Source organism: Rhodamnia argentea, chromosome 4 (assembly GCF_020921035.1).
Source record: "Rhodamnia argentea isolate NSW1041297 chromosome 4, ASM2092103v1, whole genome shotgun sequence".
In the NCBI taxonomy this organism is placed as follows: domain Eukaryota; kingdom Viridiplantae; phylum Streptophyta; class Magnoliopsida; order Myrtales; family Myrtaceae; genus Rhodamnia; species Rhodamnia argentea.
The window spans coordinates 10,770,674-10,782,140 of record NC_063153.1 but is presented as its reverse complement, the minus strand read 5'-3'; the positions used below and the strand labels follow the sequence as shown (position 1 = coordinate 10,782,140).

At 42.4% G+C, this 11,467-nt stretch overlaps 1 pseudogene; it reads right to left on the bottom strand.

The window, feature by feature from the left end:
* Nucleotides 1–1,333: 1,333 nt before the first annotated feature.
* On the bottom strand, nucleotides 1,334–11,338 carry LOC115727000 (annotated as a pseudogene).
* Nucleotides 11,339–11,467: the final 129 nt, after the last annotated feature.

Here is an 11,467-nt window from a genome sequence, read left to right as displayed (position 1 = left end):
GCACTTCTATTTGAACCTGAGACAAATCGAAATTTTTAGTATTAATTTGGAACTTGCATGGGGAATTCTTGAACCATTTGCATTGTCTCTAAAAGCTTTGCAACTGTCGGTAACTTATAATCTGACGCTGTGATGCATGGAGTTCTCAAATGAAGCACAAGTAGTTGATGACAGAAAATCTACAGAACTTGCATGGGGATTCCTGTTATCTATCTGAATTAGATTAAAGATCCCTCTTGTCTCTTCGCCAGATAAAATAGCCGAAGATGATCCACGAAAATCTTTGTCATGTTTGACCCTTTTGCTCTGTCTAATTGTTCTGAACCAACACGAAAACAAGAGAAAGACACTGATTGAGCAGGGGACGGGACTTGACTTGCACTTTCTCCATTAAACCAGCCATTTTCTAAGTACAATGCAAGGTACCCATTCTGGGACCGGAGTAGTGTTGCTTCGGCTTACATCTTGATGCACCTCATCGCCTTTACAACTTCCACGGCTGGAATGATCCATATCTTCCCTCCCAGCTTTGATCGAATCTTGCTCGTTCCGAGCTGTGTCGTCTGAAACCGCTGTCAACCGAGCTCTGATGTCAAGGAGATCTTCCGAAGAAAAAGGGACGATCGAGCAGAATTCTTCCTTTTCAATCTTGTTTCTGTATTTCTAACAGGAAAAGTGATTTGGGTTCTTGAAGAGAATGAGTGGGCAACGCCAGGCGAGTCCGTCAGTTTTGGCATGAAGAATGGGCTTTTGAAAGCGAAGACAGGCAAATTCCCGTCATTTCATAAAACGCCCCTATCATAACTCCAAGTTCCTTACCCACGGACAATGCCCAAAATAATCCGTACTCTAACTCAGCTGCAGATCGTTTTTCGATCCTCGGCGGTGCTCATACCTAATCGTGGTATGGTGGTGGGTGAGAGAAAGAGGCATGAGTTTGTGGTGGCGGGATTTTGAGGAACCATATTAACAAATTCGAGAAAAAATTTGTAAGGCAACTGGTGCATATTTGCTGGTAAAGTTTTCTGATAAGATGTAAAAATGGTAAAGTAACAGGGGATGTCTCTCAAACCGCTTGATCATTCAACAAACTGAGTAGTTTTTGTGCCTGAATTTGCGGTCCTGAAGATAAAGATGACTATTGTTTGTTGGAAAAGCCACCATCTCAGGTTATCACTATTCTCAACAGATTCTTGCCGATCCTTACATTTTCTGCAAACAAAGTGGATGCCAAATCTGCCAAAAGTTTCAGAATCTTCCAGCAAAAGAGTATGACAAAGAGTGGCCGTGTCGCCTGCTAAAAACGCCCTTGATTGCACATATATTTGGTAGCTTAAGCAATGGTTCGACCGTAGCAAAGAGAAGAAATATAGTAATCCCTTGCCCGCTTCTCCTGCAGAAGATGAGATCAAGTGCTTGGTGAAGCGGAGCTCATGCAACCAAATGAATGCTGGTGAAAAATGGCCAAACTAATCACCTCGATCATATTATCATCAGGGAAATTGGAAGTCCGAAGCGTCTCTTGCTCTACACTTGCAGTTGCTGTTACTCCTTCTATCTTACTGAAGATAAAAGCAACCTCATCCGGAGTGCCTGCGACTGAAGTGATATAATAGCCCTGCTTCCACCTCTCATGAATGCCTTCGGCCGGATACTGGAAGTCTAGCTCTACCGCCTTAAAAGTTTAGCACAAGAAACCGAATCAGAGCACAATCTACCGGTTCCAGACCCTTCAACAGAAAATCTTGAAGAGAGGAGTAATTGGGTAGTCTCAGAAAAGGAGAAAGAAACAAGTAACCTGATTGGTAAATTTGGTTCCGTTGGACAAAACTACTACCCACCGACTCCCAAAAGTGGACATGGCGGTGACATGAAAACCTTCTGCCCACTTCTGCTTGATCAACTTGAAAGGGAATGTACTTCTAACATGATAACTCTGCTGAACACTCCTTATCCCTATGCGTATATCAAGAAAAACCGGTCAAATGGTAAGTATAACGTTATTAAGTAGTCCTAAAGAAAGAAATTTTGCATTCACCGACCGACCCTTGGACATTATAACTAAGACTCTGTCGCCATCTGCTCCGGCCACTGCAGTGATGTAGTAGCTCTTCTTCCGATACTCCCTCATCCACTCGTTCAACTAAGGAAATAAGCAGTCAAGACTGTCCTAATAGGTCTAATACAAAAATTCTTCCTGGTACGTATCATCAGGATTTAACATGCAACGATTGGGATCTACCGTGCATGAAAGCCCAAAGTAAAGCCAATCAACTAGAACCTCGGGAAGAGAGCAGCCTGAAAAGGTATGAATCTGAGCAGTGAAGCTGGTGCTGTCATCCATTATTAAGGCCCATGACTTCGAGCGAGAATTGTAAGCTACACTGGTGACATACAGTCCCTCCCCATGTCCCTTCTCAATGTGTAAGCGCAGGTCGACATCATCCAAATTATGGAAATATCTGCAAGAAACAGGAAGGCTATAAATAGACTCAAGGTACCAAAAAAGGAAATAAACCGGAAGTGCAAGTCCTCACCTCTGCTTCATGGTTAGATGCGCATTGTAAACACTTATCCATTGTGTTAATTTCAACCCCATTCGAATGTCCTTTGATGGCTCGCCGTCATGATTTAACTGCACTCACTTACATGGTACCCGATGCGTGGGTATCACAAGAAAGAGAAAGATATGGCTCGAATCAGAAATTTTATTAACATCTATTGCCTTTTCATAGGAATAGGATACTACCTCCTGAGCAACATCAGTGTGCACTGGCCAAATGTATGGATTTTGACCAACGGTCCCATGGAAGAGAGAAACGAATCTAGCATAGTTTGGTTCCTCATCGAATTTCAGATTAAGCACAAACGCGGTGAGCTGCAGATAAGGCTCAGGACAAGTGTCACACAAGGTTTCTGGAGGAGTGGCCATCTTTTGCTTGCAAACAAGAGTCTTAGTGACTCCCTGAAAGAACTGTGGCGATCAATAGACCAATACAGGTGTTTGGTTCAAGAAATCTTCTCTGAGTATAGGGAATGAAACCTGCTGTCCTTGCCATGGCAAATGACGGCGGATAAGATAAATGAGCATGTAAACCAGAGACTCTAGGTCGTTTCTTCTGCTACTTGTTCTACCAAGTTGAGCGTGCACACTTGCAAATCGAGTTGTTCCTCTGCAACAATTTTTTTTCGGTGCATGGAATGGTAATACCACAGTTAGGGCATGTGGTATGCGCATATGAAGATGCAAATAATTTTAACTGAACCTGAAATCATATGGAGTTTGGCTGTACTTCATGTGTGAACCGGTGGAGGGATCTTGCCATCTTGTAGCTGCAAGGTCATGAGTAAACGATGAGGCATACGCATTTCTCCTTCGCAATCACTAATTTCTGGGGCATAAAAAGTATTCATGCAATTGGTAGATACCTAATCCAAGGTCAGTCAGAAACAATCTTTTCTCTTCAGGGGTTCCTGGAGGACCAAGCAAAAAGTTACCAGGTTTTATGTCACCGTGGATGTACCTGTGAGCAAAAAGTCAGACCAACCAATGAAGAAAGTGCTAACAAACGTGCGATTGTAAGCTAGTCATCGATTACCCTCTAGAGTGCAGCTTCTCAAGTATCGATATTGCTTCAACGGCTATACATGCAATCGCTTCCAATGGAAAGCTGAAGTAGCAAGGAAAGAGCTAAAATCAGAAGCTGAAACAGAATTCAAGAATGTTTAAGAGAGCCTGAAGAGCAGACACCGTAAAAGCTGTTAACTTCATGAGGAAACATACGTTGGGACGTTGTTGACCAAAGGGGCTTCTTCTAAACTAGGTCCAAGCAAATCCATGACCTGCATATACGAAGAAGATCATCAAAACCCTTGCATTATAGAAGTACAAAATACGGGTCACATACCATGACATGATAGTCACCATGTTGCCCCTTGTAATGTACTCGTGGCAGTGGTATGCCATGACTTTCACCTAGATCACTGCATAATACGCAGAACTCAGACGCGGAATTCAACACCCGAATATAATTTCACATGCAAGATCATGGCATGGCAAAATCGTTCATGCAATTATTCCAAAGGACTCACTCATAAACTTTCCACTCATGAGGGATGCCGCCTTCACATCCTATGTTGCCTTTATGCTCGAATTTTATGGCCACCTGGATAGCGCCGTATCAAATCATGTAAAGTAATGGCACAAGTATAACGAATTACCTGAAAAAATTAGAGCTCGAAGCCGTACCTCTGCGGCTTCCACACCCGTTTGATCACTTGAAGTTGGAGGAGTGATGGCTAGACCGGCATAAACATGCCCGAAACCTCCCTTTCCCAGTTCTCTTCCTATTCTGTACACTGGAGAATCATCGATCTGAACCTGAAAAAATCAAATCAACTTATCAGCATATATATATGGAAGTTGCATTGTACCTAAAAGCTTTACAACTGCCGGTAACATATAATTTGATATGGTTATCCATGGAGTTCTGCAATGGTGCAAAAGAAGTTGATGACAAGAACTTGATTTATAGAACTTGCATGGGGATTTTAGTGATCAATCTGAATTAGATGAAAATTTCCCCTTTTCTTCTTCGGCAGATAAAATAGCCAAAGATGACCCACCAAAACCTTTGTCATGTCTGACCCTTATGCTCTGTTTAATTTTTCTGAATCAACTTCAAAAACAAGAACGACACTGATTGCTCCTTGGAATTTTGAGTTTCTCAAACCGAAAGGCAAGAACGACCCAAAATTTTGCGAACTATTGAACTTGGGATTCGACTCGCATTTTGCATTCCGTCTCCAGTAAACAACCCATTTTCAAGAACAATCCAAAGTACCTGTCCTAGGACTGGAGGAGTGTTCCTTCGTTCCTCATGTTGAATCCCGTCACCGGCTTCACGACTTCGACTTCCAGACGGATCCATATCGACCCTCCCAAGCTTTAATCTAGTCTTGCTCGTTCCAAACCGCCTCGTCCCCACGGGCCTCAGCCGAGCTCTGATTATCGAGGAGATCTTCTTTTGAAGAGAAAGGGACGATCAAGCAGAATTGTTCCTCTCAATCTGGTTCCTTCTTTTCTTGAAAAGGCGAAGTGGGGTCTTGAAGAGAACGAGCAGGCAGCGCGAGGCAAGTCTGTTAGCTTTTTTGGCGCGAAGAAAGAACTCTGGACGGCGAAGATATGCAAAAAAACCGTTATGTCGGTTGAACTGTGCTTGCTTATGATAATTTATGGGGACACCATGTTAGGACATCCTCATATTTTACGCTAGTATCAAATTTTCACCCTCTATTTACCAAAATTACCGGTCCACCCCCTCAGTTGGTTAGGGCTACCAATTTGCATTGCCCCGGACATTAGTGACCGTTATGGTTTTTCTTTAGAAATCGCCATTTATCTCCCCAAAATGCCCCCATCACAATTCAAATTTCTCATCCACCAACATTGCCTCCGCCCTTCACTGCTCTCTCTCTCTCTCTCTCTCTCTCTCTCTCTCTCTCTCTCTCTCTCTTCATGACTGACAACCATGGAAGAGTTTAGAACAAGGGCGTCCACCATGCACCATGGCCGTCGTGGTGGTTGGAGAGAGGACAGAGTTTGTGCAGACGGGATTTTGAGGAGCAAGTTTGGGATAAAAATTGGGTTAATGCCATGAAAAATTCCAAACTGGTATACTTACGATAAATTTATCTCAAATTATACTTTTTTGCCACAAAAAAACCCCAAACTGGTATACTTATAATAAATTTACCCAAGATATTTTTTCCTTGTTCTTCTCCGCCTCGTCCTCTCGTTTCCGCTGACGGTGGCTGTCTCGACCTCGGTGAGGCGCCTATTCCTCGTCTATGCCTCAATAACTGTTTGATTGAATGGGCTTGTGTGTGCAGTAGGAGGCTACGAAGAGGGCACAATTGCCACCCGAGGGCTGGCTAGCCCTTCGCCGCATTTGCTGCTAAGAGGGCCAGTAGGCCACCGACCGGGGCCTAGCGACTCCCGCCGACCAGTTCCCCACCATCGCCAGCCCTTTCTAGCGATGGTGAAGCGGCGGCAACGAGGGCTGAAGCTCTCGGCTGGTTCTGCTTCTCACTTTTTCTTTTTTTCCTTATCTTTTTATTAATTCAAATAAAAATTACATTAAAAATAAAATTTAAACCAAAACGACATCGTTTTAGCCATATAGGAGAGAGAAAATATTTTAAAAAGCCACGTTAGCATTTTCCGTTAGTCAAATTTGACGAAGTTAACGAAGGACTCGATTGTATTAACTTGACATGTTTTAGGGCTCGATTGCACTTTTTGCAAGTTTTAGGACTCAATTGTACTTTCGTGACAAATTTTAGGACTTCTAGTGAACAAATCCCGTTAAGTTTTAACTTTTAGAATTAATTACTAGCATTTTCTTTATTTTTTATTTTTTTGTCGGTTCTTGGTTTTTTTTATTTTAATTTAAATAAGATTTGGCAAAAAAATTGATAAAAATGCCACATAGAAAAGAAAAATTTATTAAAAATACCACATTAGCATTTTTCATTAGGCCAATAAACGGTGTTAACGGAAGGACTCAATTGAACAAGTTTAATAAGTTTTAGGACTTGATTGCATTTTTTGAGAGTTTTAGGACTCAATTGCAATTTTGTGACAAGTTTTAAGACTTCTAGTGAGTATATTCCTTATTCTTTTTAATCACAGTAAGCCCTCATCACATGCATTTGCTGCGACACTCCCCCTCATATCACTCGGGCACCTATTTATCAGAACTGGTTCCTCAATTTTTTGACCATGAAAAATTTACCTTTATACCATAAATTTTGAAACCGTGCTCGCCCCTAAATTCCTCCGTACCACGCCCGTGGGATGACCACACGAGGGCGTGCGCCCGTGATCCGGATGCAGCCTTGAGAGATTGCGTGCAATCGATGGTTCGAACTCGCGTGAGAATGACGGAGGGCAAGCTCGTAGATCCACCGGTCCTTTGAAGCGTTTTCGTGCAGACGTTAGGTTTTCCCGCTTGGAAGCATACTTGCAAACAAAAGTCGCTCTAAAAAGAGCGACTTTTGCTCTTCCCCGCAGGAAATATGCTGAAACATTTTGTCAAGCAATGTTGCATATCATGGAGGGAAAGGCAAAATTTACCAAACCTAGGCCTAATTCTTTTTGTCTGTTGTTGTTGTTGTTGTTAAGCTTGAAAAGTTTCAAATTGCACCAAAGTATGGTATTAAACTCTGTACAGGATTGATCATTGACTTGTTGATTGCTGAGCGGTCGTGTCGCTCTTTTAGACATCCTTGATTGCCCGTATATTTGGTAGCTCAAGCAATGGTTCGTCCGTAGCAAAGAGGAGAAATATAGTAATTCCTTCCCTGCTTCTCCTGCAGAATACGTGAACAAGTGCTTGGTGAAGCAGAGCTAATACAACCAAATAGATGCTGGTAAAAGGGCCAAACTTATCACCTTGATGTGCCTATCATCAGGAAATTTGAAAGTCCGTAGTGTCTCTTGCTCTACACTGGTTGCCGGTGCTCGGTCTCGTATACTAAGGATAAAAACAACCTCATCTAGATTGGCAGTGATGTAATAGCCCTGCTTCGACCTTTCATGAATGCCTTCGGCTGGATACTGTAAGTCAAACTCTACGGCCTTCAAAGTTTAGAGCAAGAAACCGGATCACAACAAAATCTTCTGGTTCCAGACACTTCAAAGGAAAATCTTGAAACGAGGAGTGATTGGGCGGTCTCAGAAGAGGAGAAGAAGAAAGAAGAACCTGGTCGGTAAAAGCGGTTCCATTGGACGCAACTACTGCCCACCGGCACCCTGAAGTGGTCATCACGGTGACGTGAAAACCTTCTGCCCACTTCTTTTTGATCCACTTGAAAGGAAAGGTATCGGTAACGCGATAAGCCTGCCGAACCTTCTGGGATCCTATGTGTATATCAAGAAAAACGGGTAAATGTTGAAGTATAACGTTACTAACGAGTCATCAAAATAAAAATTAAGCTGTCAAGGACAGATCCTTGGACATTATGACTAAGTATCTTCGGTCGTCTGCTCCAGCCACTGCAGTGATGTAGAAGTTCTTCGACCCTTGTTTCCTAATTCACTCCTTCAAATGCGCAAATAAGCAGTGAAGACTGTCCTAATCGATAATCCCACACTATAGGAGGTTGATGTACCTATGTTCCTAATAAGCCAAATACAAAAGATCTTCCTGGTATGTATTATCAGGATTGCAGCCTGCAACTATAGGGATCTACTATGCATGAAAGCCCAAAGTAAGCCGCTCAAATGGAACCTTAGGAAGAGAGCCGCCTGAAAAAGTACGAATCTGAGCCGTGTAGCCAGCGCTATCATCCATTACTACGGCCATCACTTAGAGCGAGAATTGTAAGCCGCACTGGTGATGTACATTCCCTCCTCATGTCCCTTCTCAGTGTGTAAGAGCTGGTCGTCCTCGTCTAAATTAGAGAAATATATGCATGAAAGAGGAAGATTATAAAAAATTTTAAGGTACCCCAGAAAAAAAAAAAAGGGAATCTGAAATGCAAGTCCATACCTTTGCTTCATGGGTTGACGCGCATGGTAAACGCTTATCCATTGTGTTAGTTTCAACCCCATCCGTATTCTCTTTGATGGCTCATTGTCACCATTTAACTACGCCGGCTTTAGCGGTACAAGGTACTTGCGTATCGCATGAAAGAGAATGACATGGCCAATTAGAGCGCGAGCTCGAATCAGAAATTTCATTAACATCTATTGCTTTCGGTAGGAATAGGATACTACCACCTGAGCGAGATCAGTGTGCACAGGCCAAACGATGAGAAGTGCATTTCTGCTTCGCAATCACTAATGCCTAGGCCGTTGAACTATTCATGGGATTGGCAAATACCTAATCCAAGGTCAGTTGGAAACAATGTTTCCTCTTTAGGGGTTCCTGGAGGACCAAACAAAAAGTTATCTGGCTTTATGTCACCATGGATGTACCTGCCCCGAATAGAAGCATACATGAGAAACATCACAAAAATTCAGACCTGGCGTATATTTCCGTTAGTCTTGCCTACCCAAATGCTGATTTCACCAACCGATAAAGGAAATGCTGACAAACATGAGATTGGAAGCTAATCATCTATTAACCTCTACGGTGCAGCTTCTCAAGTATCGATATTGCTTCAACGGCTATACATGCAATTGCCTCCAATGGAAGGCTGAAGTAGCAAGGAAAGAGCTAACATCGGAAGCCGAAATAGAATACAAGAATGTTTACAAAGAAGTTGTTGAAATAGAAGAGCACACTGTAAAAGCTATTGACTTCGAGAGGAAACATATGTTGGGACGTTGTTGACTATAGGGGATTCTTCTAAACTAGGTCCTAGCAAATCCATGACCTGCATATACAAAGAAGATCATTGAAAGCTCCCCATTCTAATAGAACAAATCCCGAGTCGAAGGGAATGTACATACCACGACACAATAGTCACCTTGTTGCCCCTTGGAATGTACTCGTGGCAGTGGTATGGCATGACCTTCACCCAGATCACTACGCAACTTTGCTGTCTTTATGCTCGAATTTTAAGGCCGCCTGGATATTGCCGCATTAAATCGTGCAATGTAATGGCGCAAATGTAACGAAAAAATCCAAACTTATAGAAATTAGAGCTCAAAGCCATACCTCTGCTGCTTCCACACCAGTTTGATCACTTAAAGTTGAAGGACTGATGGCTTGACCGAAATAAACTTGCCCGTAACCTCCCCTTCCCAGTTCTCTTTCTATTCTGTAAACTGGAGAACCATCGATCTGAACCTGAGACGATCAGAATTTTCAGTACGTATATGGAACTTGCATTGTGAATTCTTGAACTGTTGGCATTGTATCTAAAAGCTTGACAACTGTCGATAACTTATAATCTGACACTGTGAGGCATGGAGTTCTCAAATGGAGCACAAGTAGTTGATGACAGAAAATCTACAGAACTTGCGTGGCGATTTTTGTCATCTATCTGAATTAGATTAAATCTCCCTTTTCTCTTAGGCCGATAAAATAGCCGAATATGACCCACGAAAATCTTTGTCATGCTTTACCCTTTTGCTCGGTTTAATTGTGCTGAACAAACAAAAAAACAAGAAAGACACTGATTGCTCCTTGGAAATGGATCTCTCAAACCGAAAAGCAAGAATGGCCCGGCATTCGCAAACTATTGAGCAGGGGATTTGACTTTTACTCTCCCCATTAAACCAGCCATTTCCAAGTACAATGCAAGGTACCTGTTCTGGAACAGGAGGAGCGTTGCTTCGGTTCTCATCTTGATGCCCCTCATCGCCTTTTCAACTTCTGCTGCTGGACTGATCCATATCTAGCCTCCCAGTGAACTTTGATCAAATCATGCTCGTTCTGAACTGCGTCGTCTCCACTGATGTCGACCGAGCTTTGATATAGAGGAGATCTTCTTTTGAAGAGAAAGGGATGACTAAGCAGAACTCTTCCTTTCAATCTTGTTCCTGTATTTTTATAAGGAAAGGTGATTTGCGTTCTGGAAGAGAATTAAGAGGGCGAGTCTGTTAGTTTCGGTGCGAAGAATGGACTTTTAAAGCGAAGACAGGCAAGTTGCCGTTATTTTGGTTGACGTCTGATTGCTTATGACAGTTTATTGGGAAAATACATGTAGGCATCCTTAGTTTTTACGCTGATATTATTCAGAAATTGTCATTGCCGTCGCCAAAATGCCCCTATCATGATTCCACGTTCCTCACCCACGGAAATGCCTAAAATAATCCTAACTTTAACTTGGCCGCCACCGATATTGCTTGATGTAACATAGAGTTAAATATACATTTGCGAAGTTTTAACCTTCATCGCAAAGAAGATAGGACAACAGCAATGTTAAAGAAACAATACAGAGATGGTCTTGTCCGGGAGTGTCTCTTGAACTGCCTGATCATTCAACAAACTAAGTAGTTCTCGTATTTAACTCTACCTTCCTGATGACTATTGTTTGTTGGAAGGCGACCATCTTGGGTTACCTCCCTTTTCAACATGTTCTTGCCGATCCTTACTTTGTCTGCAAACAAGCGGATGCAAAATCGAGCACTCGGATCCTTACCTTGTCCGCAACAGCTTGACATACAGAGAAGGGGTCGTTCCTCTGCATAAATACTTCTCTGATGACAGCTCCTTCCAACCCTGATGTCCCTATATTCTGATGTTTTCTCTGAAGTTACGAATTAAGCCACAGGTTTTTGTTTGATTGGTCTGGTTTCTGAAACTCCAACCATGCAAGACCGACAGTCACAACATCATCGGTTCCTAACGCGTACTGAAATTTTTGTCAAGAAATGTTGCATCTCATGTATGGAAGTTGGTTACCAATTGGCAAAATCTACCAAATGTAGGTCTAATTCTTTTATTTCTGGTTGTTGGTAAGCTTCAATAGTTTCAGAATCAATACTAAAACTTCCCGGCAAAAAAGTACG